Below are 18,894 nucleotides of genomic sequence, written 5' to 3'. Positions count from 1 at the left end.
TTGGAAGTTGTCTTTCCATCCTAATAGGTAAAAACCTGAACAAACTGAAAAAGTAACAACTCTTTTTAGATCCATAAGAGAAGTGAGGTCATAGGGCAAGCCACTTACCCTCAAATTGGAGAGACAGACAGGCATTATAAAAAAACAAAGTACTAGAGCAAAAATCTCCATGGACACTAGAGGTGGAGTAGAAAATCCTGAAATGGAATTGACAGATGGCTGGAGGCTAGATGTCAACAAGTCCAAGAGTTAAAAACTCCAGTTACCCAGTCATTAGAAGCCACCATAATATTGTGAGATTTACCTTCAGGGGCTCAACCACGTTCCAAGAGTGAATATCAATGTAAAATCCACTCATTCAAGAAGGGAAAAACAACCATTTTGAAATGTGCCAGAGCACTCAGTTATTAATCACTTATCAAAAGTCAGGTTTTCTGGTTTCAACAGCATTTTGTCCCTCAGTGCCACAAAGGATCTTTCCTGGGTCTAGTGTCTCATGTTGGAGGGAAAATGCAGATTGTATATCTACTGAGGTCATATTCAAATAACAAGAGATAACGCTCAGGAACTTTTTATTTAAAGTCCATATGTTATCAAGATCTTGGATATTGGAGATCATCTGAACTAAATTCTGGGAAAGCTGTCTCTTTAGATACCATCTGCTTCAATTCCAGGAAATTTTTCCTTTCAGGTCACTGGATGATGTGCGGGTTCAGTCAAAGTTTACGGACTTCTTTAAGTATGCCATGTGAATTAAACTGTATTCCCTTGAATTTGACAGCACAGGGGTTGGTTAGTGGTACATAGTAGACATCTTTCCAACAAGGTTAAAAAGTCTTTCTGGAGGTGACTTTTTCAATAGACCAAAACTCCAGGTTGCATGTGTGATGCTTAAGATCCTTGTCTCCAGAAAGAATGCTGTGAAAATTTTGCTCTATCAACACATATTTATATTTTACAGAAGCAATTAGACTTTTGAAATATTGGAGTATCTCTCCTTTTATCAGTTGTGGGTCAAATGAGTCAGGAGAAAAGTACATTGGGCATCCTGTGACTATCTCAAAAGGGAGCACTTTATGAATTCCAAAGGGGTAGATCTGAGATATAGAAAAACCAACGGCAATTATTTTGGTCAAGGTATTTAGAGGGCCCCTACAAATTCTTCCAACTAAGTCTTAATAACGTTATTGGTGTGTTCAACTAAACTAGGGGATTGAGGATAGTAAACACAGTGAAAGTGTTGTCAAACCAGTGAAAGAGCACAGACTTGTTGAAGTACCTGGCCAGTAAAATGGTTTCCTCAATCACTATAAAGTTGGAGACTGAATTCCCCAGATAGGGATGAACTCTTCCAAAAGGACTTTAGTCACAAAGAGGCAGGTGCTTGCCTTCAAGGGAAAGCCTCAGTCCATTTTGAAAATATATAGACCATGACTAAAACACATTTATGTCCATGGGACAGAGGAAGATATATGAAATCCATTTTCCAGACCCAAAATTGTCCACTATGCAATTTAAAATGTCTGGGACCAGTACAAACAGGCTTTCCCTGGCAGTATTTCAGACAAGTGTGAAAAGTGAGGTAGGGCAATTTTCATGGCCTTGTTAACATTTTCCCACCAATATTAATTCATGAAGACTATTGTTTTGTCAGTAGATCAATGTTTTAATGCATGTACAATGGTGAGGAGTGGGAAATTTAGTCTCCAGTAGAACTGTATTCTTATTTGATCCAAACCAGAGCTTTCTTTTTTTTTACCAGACCAACAATTGTTAAACTTCCAATCTTGTTTTTCCTTTTCAGAGATGAAAACTGGACTTTTTAGCCAGTTTTTCTAAGTTATCACTTGGAGAAATAACCAACAATAGGGCTTTGGCTGTGACTGTTTCCTTTAGGGACAGTAGTCCTTGTGGAAATACCAGCAATGTGATTTCCCCTAGTTAACAGAGAGTCAAGTTTAAAATGCCCCAGAATCGTATTAATAGCTAAAACAGCAGGCAACAATCTTGCATAAAATAATTCTGAACAATTCTGAATATAGTTTTGTTTTTGTTTTTGTTTTGCTGGAAGTAAGAGAGCATGTTGCTTCTACAGCATTCCAAAATCATGAGTTACTTTGAAAGCATATCCATTATAAATATAAATATTGATGGTTTTGCCACTGGCTTAAGTATAAGCCTGTGTAAGAGTCTATAGTTCAGACTCTTACAATAACCACAGGTAAAGACACTGTATCAACAACATCAAAAGAATTGCAATAGCATACCCAGCACAATGTTTGGCATTGTCACCTTTTAAATAAGAACCATTAGCGAACCATGAAAAGTCAGTGTTATCCAAATGAATTTCCTGTAGATCTTGACAAAAAGTCAGGATGTGATCCATCAGCATTATGCAGTTGTGAGGGACTTCTTTGGTGATGGAGGAGAGGTGAGTAGTTGGGTTAAGGCCACTATAATGCAAAAGAATTATGTGAGGAGCGGTCAACAAAAAGACTTCATAGGAGGTGAGGGAGCTGGCTGAGAAATGTTAAGAGTGATTGAGAATTCAGGAGAGCTTTTACTTCATGAGATACAAAATAAGTTAAAGGGAATTCCACAAGGGTTTTCTTGGTGGCCTTAACCGAAAGGGCAGTTGTTATAACGTCATTAAGGCAAGGGAAATATCACTGGACCACAGGGTCCAGTTGCTGGCTATAATAACCTATTTGTCTATAATGGTCCCTGTGTTTTGGGGTAAGCATCCCAAAGTCATTCTCTTCCTTTTTGTATACAAAAAGGAAAAATGTAATCTGAGAATTGGGAAGCGCAAGAACAGGTAGGTTCATCAAACTCTCCTGTAAGACCTTAAAATCTATGTCACCTGTTTTTTCCCATAAAGTTGCATCAAGGTTGTTGTTGTTTTGTAAACATACAAATGTTTGGTCATAAGACAGAAGTTTGGAATCCAATTTTAGCAACCATCTATAGCCCAGAAAAACCTCACATTTCATGTTTGGTGTTTTGGTAAACTTAGGACACAATGAAGCTTATCTGTATCTCGGTGTAACACTTGTTCTAATATCAGATGCCCTAAATATCACACCTGGGTTCGGGAAAACTGTAATTATTCTTTGGTGACCCTATGCCCCTTATTTTTTTCTTTTTTTTACATCTTTATTGAAGTATAATTGCTTTACAATGGTGTGTTATTTTCTGTTTTATAACAAAGTGAATCAGCTATATATATACATATACATATGTTCCCATATATCTTCCCTCTTGCATCTCCCTCCTTCCCACCCTCCCTATCCCAACCCTCTATGTGGTCACAAAGCACCGAGCTGATCTCCGTGTGCTATGCAGCTGCTTCCCACTAACTATCTATTTTACGTTTGGTAGTGTATATATGTGCATGCCACTCTCTTGCTTTGTCACAGCTTACCCTTCACGCTCCCCATATCCTTAAGTCCATTCTCTAGTAGGTCAGTGTCTTTATTCCTGTCTTACCCCTAGGTTCTTCATTACATTTTGTTTTCTTAAATTCTATATATATGTGATAGCATATGGTATTTGTCTTACTCTTTCTGACTTACTTCACTCTGTATGACAGACTCTAGGTCCATCCATCTCATTACAAATAGCTCAATTTCATTGTTTTTATATGGCTGAGTAATATTCCAGTGTATATATGTGCCACATCTTCTTTACCCATTCATCCAATGATGGACACTTAGGTTGTTTCTATCTGCTGGCTATTGTAAATAGAGCTGCAATGAACATTTTGGTACATAACTCTTTTTGAATTATGATTATCTCAGGGTATATGCCCCGTAGTGGGATTGCTGGGTCATATGGTAGTTCTATTTGTAGTTTTTTAAGGAACCCCCATACTGTTTTCCATAGTGGCTGTACCAATTCACATTCCCATCAGCAGTGCAAGAGTGTTCCCTTTTCTCCACACCCTCTCCAGCATTTATTGTTTCTAGATTTTTTGATGATGGCCATTCTGACTGGTGTGAGATGATATCTCATTGTAGTTTTGATTTGCATTTCCCTAATGATTAATGATATTGAGCATTCTTTCATGTGTTTGTTGGCAGTCTGTATATCTTCTTTGGAGAAATATCTATTTAGGTCTTCTGACCATTTGTGGATTGGGTTGTTTTTTTGTTATTGAGCTGCTTATAAATTTTGGAGATTAATCCTTTGTCAGTTGCTTCATTTGCACATATTTTCACCCATTCTGAGAGTTGTCTTTTAGTCTTGTTTATAGTTTCCTTTGATGTGCAAAAGCTTTGAAGTTTCATTAGGCCCCATTTGTTTATTTTAGTTTTTATTTCCATTTCTCTAGGAGGTGGGTCAAAAAGGATCTTGCTGTGATGTATGTCATAGAGTGTTCTGCCTATGTTTTCCTTTAAGAGTTTGATAGTTTCTGGCCTTACATTTAGGTCTTTAATCCATTTTGAGCTTATGTTTGTGTATGGTGTTAGGGAGTGATCTAATCTCACACTTTTACGTGTACCTGTCCAGTTTTCCCAGCACCACTTATTGAAGAGTCTGTCCTTTCTCCACTGTACATTCCTGCCTCCTTTATCAAAGGTAAGGTGACCATATGTGCGTGGGTTTATCTCTGAGTTTTCTATCTTGTTCCATTGATCTATCTTTCTGTTTTTGTGCCAGTACCATACTGTCTTGATTACTGTAGCTTTGTAGTATAGTCTGAAGTCAGAGAGCCTGATTCCTCCAGCTCCATTTTTTGTTCTCAAGATTGTTTTGGCTATTTGGGGTCTTTTGTGTTTCCATACAAATTGTGAAATTTTTTGTTTTAGTTCTGTGAAAAATGCCAGTGGTAGTTTGATAGGGATTGCATTGAATCTATAGATTGCTTTGGGTAGTAGAGTCATTTTCAGATCGTTGATTCTTCCAATCCAAGAATGAGGTATATATCTCCATCTATTTGTATTATCTTTAATTTCTTTCATCAGTGTCTTATAATTTTCTGCATACAGTTCTTTTGTCTCCTTACATAGGTTTATTCCTAGATATTTTATTCTTTTTTTTTTGCAATGGTAAATGGGAGTGTTTTCTTGAGTTCATTTTCAGATTTTTCATCATTAGTGTATAGGAATGCAAGAGATTTCTGTGCATTAATTTTGTATCATGCTATTTTACCAAATTCATTGATTAGCTCTAGTGGTTTTCTGGTAGCATCTTTAGGATTCTCTATATATAGTATCATGTCATCTGCAAACAGTGACAGCTTTACTTCTTCTTTTCTGATTTGGATTCCTTTTATTTCCTTTTCTTCTCTGATTGCTGTGGCTAAAACTTCCAAAACTATGTTGAATAAGAGTGGTGAGAGTGGGCAACCTTGTCTTGTTCCTGATCTTAGTGGAAATGCTTTCAGTTTTTCACCATTGAGGATGATGTTGGCTGTGGGTTTGTCATATATGGTCTTTATTATGTTGAGGAAAGTTCCATCTATGCCTACTTTCTGCAGGGTTTTTATCATAAATGGGTGTTGAATTTTGTCAAAAGCTTTCTCTGCATGTATTGAGATGATCATATGTTTTTTCTCCTTCACTTTGGTAATATGGTGTATCATGTTGATTGATTTGCTTATATTGAAGAATCCTTGCATTCCTGGAATAAACCCCACTTGATCATGGTGTATGATCCTTTTTATGTGGTGTTGGATTCTGTTTGCTAGTATTTTGTTGAGGATTTTTGCATCTATGTTCATCAGTGATATTGGTCTGTAGTTTTCTCTCTTTGTGACATCCTTGTCTGATTTTGGTATCAGGGTGATGGTGGCCTCATAGAATGAGTTTGGGAGTGTTCCTCTCTCTGCTATATTTTGGAAGAGTTTGAGAAGGATAGGTGTTAGCTCTTCTCTAAATGTTTGATAGAATTCACCTGTGAAGCCATCTGGTCTTGGGCTTTTGTTTGTTGGAAGATTTTTAATCACAGTTTCAATTTCAGTGCTTGTGATTGGTCTGTTCATATGTCCTTTTAAAGCTAAAAGATTTAGCAAGTGGATGTTGTCTTCCACTGAGGAGGCTTGAGAAGGAGAGCAAAGAAGAAACTTTTCCACTTATTGCAACTAAGTAGAACTTCTAGGGAACATTATATCATCTAGTCAAGCCTTCAGGATTTGTGAGAAATACAAAGGACTCTTAGTAAAACTCTGAAGCATTACTGTCCCAGTGAATATTTTCCCCAAATGAAGGCAAAAATATATTGGTTAGCTTCGTCAACTAGGATATTAAAGAATGCACTACATAATCAATTACAGTAGAGAATATCCTTAGGATGGAAATAGATGTTAATGATATGTGAGGATTTGGAACAAGAGGGTGTCCAGGAATAACAAAGTTGATTGCTTAGAGGTTCTGGACAAAACCTCAACACTTGGCCCTTAAGTTTTTTGAGGGGAAAAATAGGAGTATTACAGGGAATAATATAAGGGATAAAGAGGCCTTGAGACTTACACTCTTCTATTATTGTCTTTATGCCTTAAAGGGCTTCTTCACTTATAGGATATTGATAATTCTGGGAAGAGATTTTGAGGAATCTACCTAGATCTTGATGGGAGGCATGCTGTAAATTTTGTCAATATCAGTTGGAGAGTTTGCCCATAAGTAGCATGGTAGCTGATTCAATAGGGACAAATGATCACTGTTTCCAGAATCAGCTCTAGTACCAACAGGAGACGGAGGAAATAAATTGTTAAATGTCATTTAATTCATCTGATTGGTTACCTTAATGACTTCTGTCAAGTTCTAGAATTATTTTTCCCCTTGGAAGAAAGAAATTCCAGCATGATACTTCTTTAATAAGTCTCAGTCTAATAAATGTAAGGTAGATGAACTGAGGAGAAAAGAGTGTGTATTTCTCAAAATTTCTGAACAAAAGGGAATAGATTCAGAGACGGAAACCTCTTGAAGTTCATCGGGGTGCCCAGTATTTGAACTATTTTAGTACTCCGAGGCAGGGATTTCTTTATAATAGTGAGGTTAAGCACCGAGAGTGCGGCTCTGGTGTCAACTGGGAGTGGAAAACATTCAGACCCAATCTGGAGAAATGTTTCTCCAAACTAATTAAGATGGAGCTTTTCAAAGAGCCCCTACTCTTCCTCAGAGCCTTGTCAATGAGAATTGGGAGAACATTGGAAAGGCTTGTTAGAGAGCTGAAGGCATCTGAAGAACTTAAATTTGTAACAATCTAGTTTCCTATGTCCTGGATTTTTGCAATAGTAGCAAAAACTAGGAGGGTTTTGATTTTACTAAGGGACCTTCATTTGCTGAAGTTGAAGATAAAGGGCTTTGGTGGTCTTCTCATCTAAAGTAGGAGGGAGGTGGTTTGCCAGAAAAACTAAGTCTGTATGGACATAGTTTTACAGTCTATCCCAGTCCTTTTTACTAGAAGGAAAAGTCCTGGTTCAACCTATTCATAGACATACAGCTAAAGGCTTCCTGTGTGGAAGCAGTATCTGAAGGAAGACCAGAATTTGCCTTAAAAACAATCTGAAGTATATTGCAATAGTCATGAACCTAGTCAACAGTGTGTAAGCTTAAATTTTGTTTGAATCAACAAGCTTTAGAAAAACCTTAGGAATGCCTCTAAAAAACTTGCCTAGCAGTTGTCTGAACATGACCATGTAATAAACTATCAAACAAGTCCCCAGGTTTTAATTCTAGGGAGCTTTCAGGATTTTCCCAATTAGCAGTTTTTATCCAATTCTGGGTCTGGCCCTCACTGACAAGCATATGAGTTAGCTGATAGAAGTCAGAGAAATCAGGTTGATATGTTTAAATGACTGTATTAAATTCATCAGCAAATCTGTGAGGATCTTTGGGTACTTTGGGAAAATCTTTGACTATGGCTCACAGTTTAGTTTTAGTCCAGGGAATATAAAAAAATTAAGGGTTTATCTTCTGGATCCTCAGGAGACTTAATTTTAAAGGACATGTCCTGATAAGTTCAGAGGAAAAGGGAGTGGGGAGAGTTTCAGAGAAAATTAGAAGTTCAGTGAAAGAATTAGTATGTTGGAATTGAGGGCCTAGAGGAGGTTTAGGTAGTTTAGAAGGGAAGGAGGAAAGTGGCCCCCAAGGCAGAACCTGAGATAAAGAAGGGAGAAGAGCCTGGAGCTTCAGAAGACATTTTATCTTCCTTTCTTTGTTAGCTTCCCTCAGTTAATCTTAAAATCTTATTTTGCAGAGAGGCATTTGTGGCTCCTGATAACATTTGGAAGCCTCAAAATACCAATGGAAATAAGTGTTCTATTCAGTTTGGGAAATTTTAGAACTATGATTGTCCAATTAGATTGTAACACAGGTAAATTTGAGGATTTCAATAGTTCCCCGTAATGGTCATTGATTTTCTAAATTGTATTTGGTTAGTTTGGTTCATTTAGTTAGAAATGTCCATGAGGAATGACCATGGTTTTCAATCGTAAAATCAGCTGTGGTCCCTGTAAAGGGGGCACCTTCAAAATATTTAGATAACTAGTTCTTAGAGATTTTTTTTTCTTTTATTATCCAGAGTAAGAGAATAATTTTCAAACAGTCTAAAGAGCTCAGACAGCTTAAACAATGTAAGCAATCCAAACAGTCTGTAGGCTTTATACCAACAAGTTCTAAAGGAAGAGTCTGGATTAGGAAGAGGCAGGCTGAAGGTTGTGCTCAGCACAGTTCTAAAGAAACAGCCCCGCTTCCTCGAGGAATGGCCTGAAGCCTAGTCAGTTCCAAATGGAAAAGTCTGATTTCAAAATCAGGCCAAAGTGCCAAATGAGTACTCACACACAGAGCAAGCCTTAACTAGAAAAGAGAAAACCATAAAATAGATCCCAAGTACAAATACAGCTTGGAGAGCTTCCTAATGCAAAGAGGGTGGAAGTTTGTTTCAAGAAAAAACTTACCCTCAAATTCCATGGTCAGTGAGAAAAGCAGTGAGCAACAGAGGGTTCAGTGTGTGTACTGCATTTATTTGCTCAGCAGCCTCAGAGTCGCTGGGAGTCTTCTCTGGATTCCTGTACTGATCACCAAAATATTGACTGAAAACAAACTGACAGTTATTCCCCAGCAATAATGGGTTTATTTTGGATCAGCAAATAATTGTCATTTGAGGTCTGCTATTGCTGTGAGCCATATGCAAATCCCCAGCAGAGGAGAACAATTTTATGGAGGGAAAAAGGAAGTGGGAGGGCCACAGTTATCAAAAAGTTCACGGCTTTTCATTGGCTGAGTTATGACAGTCTGTCATTGGTTGAATTCTTGCCAGGAAAGAAGAGGAAGTCTTCCTTCTTCCCACTGGGCTCTTCCATCATTGCAGGGTGTGAGAGCTCCCACTTCCGGTCTCCTAACTCTTTCTAATGGAGGTTTCTGTTTATTAGTTTTTCACAATATTTACCCAAAAACGTTAACAAATTTAAGTCCACTCGAAAACATGCACATGACATTTATAACAGCTTTATTCAAAATTGCCAAAACTTAGAAGCAATCACATTGCCCTTCAGTAAGTGAATGTAAAATAAACTGTGATACATCCAACAATAGAATATTATTCAGTACTAAGAAGAAAAGACACAGAGAAAACCAAAATGCTTATTACTAAATGACATAACCAATCTGAAATGTTATATACTATAAGATTCCAACTATATGAAATTCTGGAAAAGACAAAAGTATGGAGACATTAAATGGGTCAGTGGTTGCCAGGGTTTAGGTGGGAGGGAGGGATGAATAGGGTGAACACTTAGGCTTACAGGACAGTGAAAATACTATGTGTGATACTATTGGTGGACTTATGTTGGTATACATTTGTCCAAACCCATTAGAGCATACAACAGGAAGAGTGAGCCCTAATGTAAACTATGGAATTTGGGTGATAATGATGTGTCACTGTAGGCTTATCAATTCTATCATATGTATCACTCTGGTGGGGCATGTTGATAAGAGGGAGGCTACTCAATTATAAGCAGGGAGTACATGGGACCTCTCTCCCTGCCTCTGAATTTTTCTGTGAGCCTACGAGTGCTCTAAAAAATTACTTAAAATATAATTAATTAATTAATTTAAAATGATTTAAAGAGATATGTGTTTCTAGATAAGGTATTATTAAATGACAAAATATAATTCACTGTAAAATTTGAGATCAAAGTAAGACATTTCAAGATAATTTGATAATCATGAAATTATGAAAGACCATTATGGCAAGCACATACACAAGAAGATGTTATAGCAAAAGTGAATCCAGTTCTGATTTCAAAGTCCTTAAAAACTTTTTATGTTTTATGTTAATCATTACCATTTGGGGATATCAGGGTGTATCCCACAAAATTTAACCACTTTATTATTTTTTTTCCCACAAGGCAGGAGAAAAAAAGCAAAGATCAGCATTCTTCCCTAGAGACTCAATCAGGACTCCCACAGTTGAGTAGAATTTGTATTTTATATTATTATTAAGACTTGTCCCCCATAGTTTAAATCAAAATAATAAACAAACCTGTGTATGTATATTATCAAGTATTTGTATTGTAGATATATGAGTATATGTATAGATACACAGAGAGATATATCTACATTTTTACCCTTCATCATATGGTTGTATTGCTCACTTATGCATAACTGATTTGGAAATTTATTATAATTATGAAGTCACTAGCACAGCAGCTTTCCTTTTTCTTGAGCAATAAAGAAAACACATCAAGTAGTAACCAAATTTTCATCTGACTTAAGCAAATATTTTGTAGTGTGAGCTTCTCAACCTATGCTTATTATCTTTGTCCCAGGTTAATCCTTCTTTTCATGATAACATTGATTAGAAAATGATTGCCAATTATCCTTGTGTCATATCCAGACTGTTTTCAGTTGGATATACATGCATACATGTACGGACAAATACACACTAGACATCTCACAGCCCCCAAGGTGCCAGGGGAGGAAATTACATATGAAACAAATACAGTAAGTCCTCTACATAGGAACCCTCAAGTTGTGAACTTTTGAAGATGTGAACATGTGTGCACATGTCCAACCATGTAAGTTAGTTCACGTGTGTCTGGTGTACATTGTCACATATGTGCATCCTCTACAAGTGGTTGTCCTTTTGGGTACTTTACTGTACAGTACAGTATAGAGTACAGTAGTACAGTATCTTTATTTCAAGCCCAGGATGTCCAAAAGCAAGCATAAAATCAGCAGTGATATAGCTGGTACTGCTAAGAAGCACCAAGAATTGGAGGCCCAGAGAAAGGACAATGAGAGACAAGGGGAAGAAGTGACTGAAGAACTGAAGAGATTCCTGATGCAGGAAATGGCAGGGGATTTTCTTTATTTAAGGAGGCACTGTTAGTTTTGGAGACACAGGACCCGAATGTAGAACTGTACACGAAGGTTGTAGCAGCCATTCAGAATGCAATCCAGTGCTACCGTGTCATCTATGATGAGAAAAGAGCTGCTACCCAGACACCACTAGATCATTGTTTCAAGAGGGTAGATAGAATTGAATCCAGCAAGGATCCAGAAACTGTGCCATCATCAGGCATGAGTGAAAGTGCAGCTGGCCCTCCATCTCCTGTTGCTGACGATCCTTCAGCTCTACCATCTCCCACCTCCTCTCCCTCCTCCAGTCAGTAACTCTTCTTGCTTTTTCACTCAATGCCAGCTGCAGTTTGCCAGCTGTTGTACTGTACTACTGTACTTTTCAAGGTATTGTACTGCAAGACTAAAAATGTCTTCTTTATTTTTTGTGTTTGCTTTTCTATGTATTATTTTTGTAAAAAGTATTATAAACTTATTACATTACAGTACTATATAGCCGATTGTGTTAGTTGGGTACCTAGGCTAACTTTGTTAGACTTACAAACAAATTGGACTTACAAACACACTCTTGGAATGGAATTGGTTCATATGTAGGGGACTTACTGTAATAAAATTCTCCCTGGAATCCTCAGACAGTGTTTCATTGGTAAACACTAAAGAGAAATGGGATATTTTCTGTTTTTATTTTTTTCATTTCTTACCATGATTATTCATTTATGATAATTCCAGGATTAATAGGACTGTATGAATGGTAAAATAGTATAGAGAACAAAAATTTAGTAGAAAACTTCTAATATAAAATTAGACATATAACTTAATCTAGTTGAGAAAATTTATCCCATTCCATATTTTATCTCAACATTTTTGAAATGTTGAGATTCCTCACTCTAGAATCATTTGGTCTTTTGTGAATCAAGAAAAAATTTTAGGTGGGGACAAATATAACCAGCTGAAAAAGTACCATCCTGAGTTCTTCTCTTTCTCTTTCCTGCTACCAGAGCTTGGAAAAATAAAGCAGAGAAATCATAATCAAAACAATAGAATGTCTTTTTCTCTGGTAAGCAGAGACCTAAATTGAAGACACATCCTCCACAAAATCCCAATCTTCCGTATACTTTGTCGGACTTTCTACAAAAACTTCTGGTCTCCTCAGCTCACGTACCCACTTCCCAGTGGAAAACAGGAGAAGGGAATACTTCTGTTTCCAGGGTGGGCTTAAAGATGGGCTCAGTGGACCAACTGTTATCTTCTCCACCCTGAAGTTTCAGTATCTATTTTAGCACTGCTAAAGGATTATCTCTTCTTTTTACTCTTTCCAAAAATATAACTGTTATTCTAGCCTCAAAATCATTCTCAAGAAATTAATGTGATAGAATATGTTTGTTTACTTGTAAGAAATAACCTTGCAAAATACAAGTATTTTAGTTTAAGGAGGGAAAGCACTATTTGACTATGTACTTATGTCTCAACATTCGTTCTCTAGTTTTATAAACTGGATAATGGATTGGAAAGGTAATTTAAAGAGTAAAGTCTAAGGAGTTGATTTGTCCATCAGATAGTCATTCAAGCAAAATGTTTTTATACACACATTACACACATGGCTTGAGCCAGCATTTAAAAAAGTCAAAAAACCAACATGGTAGAACAGACTAACAAACTGAATTATTCAGTGTATAGATTGGTACCAAAAGAAGAAAAATAAATATTGATCCTAAATGTGCATTCCCATTTCCTTTATGCTGCAATACATGGTAAAGTAATGATTTATTATTGTATAAAAAAGGATTCAACCTAACAAAATAGAAACATAGTTAGAGTCCAAGAACAAATACATGGTTGTCAGAGGGGTTGATGGGATGAGAGAGAAATAGGTGGGGGAGATGAAGAGGTACAGACTTAACAAATGGGTCAGGAATATGAAGTGTACAGTGTGGGGAATATAGTCAATAACTATGTAGTATCTTTGTATGGTGACAGATGATTACTAACCTTATCTTGGTGATCATTTTGAGATGTACAGAAATATCTAATCACTATACTGTGTACAGGGAACTAACATAGTATTTTAGGTCAACTATACTTCAAAAACAACAAACAAGCTCATAGGAAAAGAGATCAGATTTGTGGTCACCAGAGGCAGTGGGTGTGGAGAGGGGGGACTGGATGAAGACAGTCAAAAGGTACAAACTTCCAGTTACAACATAAATAACTCTAGGAATATAATGTATAACATGATAAATGTAATTAACATTGATTATGTTATATGTGAAAGTTCTTAAGAGAGTAAATCCTAAGAGTTCTTACCACAAAGAAAAAATTTTCTATTTCTTTAATTTTGTATCTGTATGAGATTGATGGATGTTAACTAATCTTATTGTGATAATGATTTCATGATGTATGTAAGTCAAATCATTATGCTGTACACCTTAAACTTATATGGTGCTGTACATCAGTTATGTCTCAATAAAACTGAAAAATAAATAAATAAACAAGTACACAAAGAAATGAATAAATGTCCATCTGCCTTTGTGCCCTCTGGAAAGGTTTCCTAAAAATGATTAGAGGGAGTTGCAATTAGTGATGAAGTTTAGGGTAAGGGACCAATATGATATGGTGGGAGGACTGGGAAGTGTTCAAGAGCGTCAATACACTTTCTGGGGGATTAATCAGTTCTGAAAACAACTAACCTTTAGTAATTATCATGGCAGAGAGGTAGACAGGCTTTGTGGAATCTGTGGAAAATCTGGCATATACATATTGGAACAGAAATAGAATCACAGAATCACAGGTTAAGTGAATTTTGCAAATGGAATTAGTCTTAGAAATTATATAACCCAATCCTTTTAAAAACATTTAATTTTAACAACTTCATTGGGCTATAATTGATATACAAGAAACCTGAAGATATTTAATATGTATAATTTGGTGAGTTTGTACATATGAAACTCTAGTGAAACCATCACCACAATCACGGTAATAAACATAGGCCTCAACTCCAAAAATACAAAACAAAACTAAACAAAACAGTGATTCAGTTTGGTGACCATTTACTGTATTCAAAACTTTGACACTATTTGGAGCAAAGTATATCTTGATATTTTTTTATTTATTACTAGTGTAATCTTGATCTCATTCTGAAATGCCTTGTAAGAATCATCATCATCAATGAAACCATCACGCTTTCTAACATCTTTTTCACCAAGAACAAAATAAAGTTCGATTTTTGGGTTGTTAATAATTCTTGACACAAGAGGGTTGGTACTGGGTTTATAGGTTCATAGCATAGATAATCCCAATACCTATTCATTTATAATTGTCTACATTTAGCTACAGCAATTCACAATTTAAGAATACTTGTCTTATCCAAAATATAAATCATATAATCTTTGTGCTATGTGCCATTGCATGTGTTCATTATGATATATCTTATTTTATTTGCCTTGTTTTTATCAAGTAGTACTTGCCCTCAGTAAGTTATTTAAAAATTTATTAAAAAAAGAAAATTTGTGTAAAAAAAGATTGCCCATAAGATAGCACAGCAAATGAAAGACTTAATGATGTCCTTCTCAAATGCACTTATATTCTTCTCTATTTTCCAGTATATATAGAAATAATTTTGTATTAAAACATGTTTTATATTAAAATATATAAAGTAGTAGAAACTAAATGCAATTATATTAGGCAAAATATACCTGATAGTTCTTTTAGTTATAGTTATACCTTGATGACATCAAGTCTTTAACAAAGGATCTTTGTTTCTGGGTACTGACATTTTCCTTTCAAAAAGGGTAAGAAGAAAAAAGCAAAAATGAAAGAATGAAACAATGATACATTTTACAGTACTTAAAATAATACTAAGTCAATAGTTCATAAGAAACAATAAAAGCAACAAGTCAGCACATTGAAGAAGCACAGGAGAGCTTTCACACTGTACAATTACATCTTCATGGGAAGGCTCCATTCAATTAAAGAAAAGGCTATAGTCACTATAATACTGTACATGTATAAACTGCCAGACAAGAAGCAGTTAATATTTACCTTATCATTGAATGAGCATACAATTAAGTATACCACCTCAGTGAATTTATTTTTCCAGCTTTATTGAGATCTTATTGACATATAACCTATGTAAGTCTAAGGCATACAAGGTGATGATTTGATACATGTATATATTGAGAAATATTACCACAATAAAGCTATTTAACAACTCCGTCCACTCACATAATTACCATTTTGTGTGTGTGTGGTGATAATATTTATGATCTACTCTCTTAAAAACTTTCAAGTATTATATATAATAGAGTATTTTTATAGTGACCACACTATTCATTAGATGCCCAGAACTTAATCATTTTTTAAACGTTTTTATTGGAGTATAGTTGATTTACAATGTTGTGTTAATTTCAAGTGTACAGCAAATTGAATGAATTATAGATATACATATATACACTCTTTTTTTTTTTTTTTAGATTCTTTTCCCATGTAGGCCATTACAAAGTACTGAATAGATTTCCCTGTGCTAAGGACAAGTAGGTCCTTAATAGTTAACTATTTTATATATAAAAGTGTCTATATATCAATCCCAATGCCCCAGTTTATTCCACCCCCCCATCCCCTGGTAACCATAGTTTGTTTTCTACATCTGTGACTCTGCTTCTGTTTTGTAAACAAGTTCATTGTACCAATTTTTTTTAATTCCACATATAAGCAATGTCTTATGCTATTTTTCTTTCTGTGTCTGTGTGTCTGACTTACTTCACTCATGATGACAATCTCTATGTCCATCCATGTTCCTGCAAATGACATTATTTTGTTTTTGTTTTTTTTATGACTGAGTAATATTCGATTGTATATATGTACCACATCTTCTTTATCCATTCCTCTCTTATGGACTTTTATGTTTCTTCCATTTCCTGGCTATTGTGAATAGTGTTGCAATGAACATTCACATGTATCTTTTGAATTATGGTTTGAATTATGGGGTGCACGTATCTTTTTGAATTATGGTTTTCTCTGGGTATAGGCTTAGGATTGAGATTGCTGGGTCATATGGTATTTCTATTTTTAGATTTTTAAGGAACCTCCATATTGTGCTCCATAGTGGCTGTATCAATTTACATTCCCACTAACAGTGCATGAGGGTTCCCTTTTCTCCACATCCTCTCCAGCGTTTATTGTTTGTAGATATTTTGATTATGGCCATTCTGACTGGTGTGATTGTAATTTTGATTTGCATTTCTATAATAATTAGTGATATTGGGCAACTTTTCATGTGCTTTTTGCCATCTATATGTCTTCTTTGGAGAAATGTTAATTTAGATCTTCTGCCCATTTTTTGATTGGGCTTTTTTTTGGACACAAACAGCTGCATGAGCTGTTTGTATATTTAGGAGATTAATCTCTTGTCACTTGCTTTATTTGCAAATATTTTCTCCCATTCTGAGGGTTGTCTTTTAGTCTGTTTATGGTTTCATTTGCTGTGCAAAAGCTTTTAAGTTTAATTAGGTCCCATTTACTTATTTTTATTTCTATTTTCATTACTCTAGGAGGTGGATCAAAAATGATCTTGCTGCAATTTATGTCAGAGAGTGTCTGTCTATGTTTTCCTCTAAGAATTTTATAGTATTCAGCCTTACATTTAGGTCTTTAATTCATTTTGAGTTTATTTTTGTGTACAGTGTTAGAGAGTGTTCTAATTTCATTCTTTTACAGGTAGCTGTCCAGTTTTCCCAGCACCACTTATTGAAAAGACTGTCTTTTCTCCATTGTATATTCTTGTCTCCTTTGTCATAGATTAGTTGACCATAGATGCATGGGTTTATCTCTGGGATTTCTATTCTGTTCCATTGATCTATATATCTGTTGTTCTGCGAGTACCATACTGACTTGATTACAGTAGCTTTGTGATAGAGTCTGAAGACAGGGAGCATGATTCCTCCTGTTACATTTTTCTTTCTCAAGATTGCTTTGGCTATTTGGGCTCTTTTGGTTTCCATATAAATTGTAAAATATTTTGCTCTAATTCTGTGAAAAATACCATTGGTAATTTGATAGGGATTACATTGAATCTGTAACTTGTTTTGGGTAGTGTAGTCATTTTCATAATATTGATTCTTCCAATCCAAGAACATCATATATCTCTCCAGCTGTTTGTGTCACCTTTGATTTCTTTCATCAATGTTTTATAGTTTTCTGAGTATGGATCTTTTGCCTGCTTACGTAGGTTTATTCCTAGGTATTTTCTTTTTGTTGCAATGGTAAATGGGATGTTTCCTTAATTTCTCTTTCTGATCTTTCATTGTTAGTGTATAGGAATGCAAGTGATTTCTGTGTATTAATTTTGTACCCTGCAAATTTACCAAATTCACTGATGCAGTCTAGTAGTTTTCTGATGGCCTCTTTAGGATTTTCTATGTATAGTATCATGTAATCTGCAAACATTGACAGTTTTACTCCTTTTCCAATTTAGATTCCTTTTATTTATTTATTTTCTCTGATTGCCATGGCTAAGACTTCCAAAACTATGTTGAATAATAGTGGTGAGAGTGGACATCCTTGTCTTTTTCCTGATCTTAGAAGATAAGCTTCCAGTTTTTCACCACTGAGAATGATGTTTGCTGTTCATTTTTCATATATGGCCTTTATTATGTTGAGGTATGTTCTCTCTACGGCCACTTTCTGGAGATTTTTTATTATAAATGTGTGTTGAATTTTCCTCTTGTTTCTGCTGTCTGCCCCCTGGTGGGTGAGGTTTGTCCAGAGGCTTGTGCCATTATCTGCTTGATAGGGGGTTTGATTGGTGTGGTGATGACCAGATCATGCCCTAGATATTGAGCTGGGCCTCCCCTTTGCTCTGTGATTGTCACTGCACTGTCAGGGACTGGGTCTGCTCCCTAGCTGTTGGATTAGAGACCCCTATATCTGTTTCTTAGCTGTGATTCTAATCTGCGGTGTGAGGTAGGTGGGATAGGATCACTCTCACTGGGAGACAAGCCACTGAATATTCCCCCTCTGGAGATGTTTATCTGTGAATGTGTTCTGTTGTGTCCCCTTTCACCCACTGTGCAGGCTTACAAAGTACACTGCTGTTGGCACTGCTCTCGATCCTGTCATAACCGTGGGTATGCCAGCAACTGGCCCTGGTAACTCTCAGGCATTGTTTTCACCAGGCCACTGGTGCAGGTCCACTGAGGTCAGGTCCCAGAACTGCATTAGTCATGCACCCGGACCTGCTGTGGGAGCTATGGTGTCAGCTCAGAATCTGGCCTGGCCCCACCTCCATGTGTACGTGCCCACAGAGCCCACAGCTCCTAAAGCCAGATCCATCCCAGTTACAAGATCACTGGTTGTCCTTTCAGATGTTTTGCAGGTGCTGAATTTAGGAAGCCATCAGCAGAGGTGTAACTCCGCAGTTCACACAGCAGCAAGGAGAGATTCCAGCTCTTCTTTCTTAGTCACATAGCTCCTGGGGCTCAGCTGTAGTTTCAACCCCTCCTATGGATGATTTTCCTTGTGGGGGGTGTTATCTGTACACAACCAGGACAGCAGGACTGTGCCTGACACCCACTGGTGAATTTCCTAGTAGCAA

This window comes from Orcinus orca, chromosome 12 (genome assembly GCF_937001465.1).
Source record: "Orcinus orca chromosome 12, mOrcOrc1.1, whole genome shotgun sequence".
Taxonomy (NCBI): domain Eukaryota; kingdom Metazoa; phylum Chordata; class Mammalia; order Artiodactyla; family Delphinidae; genus Orcinus; species Orcinus orca.
This window is presented reverse-complemented; position numbering follows the sequence as displayed.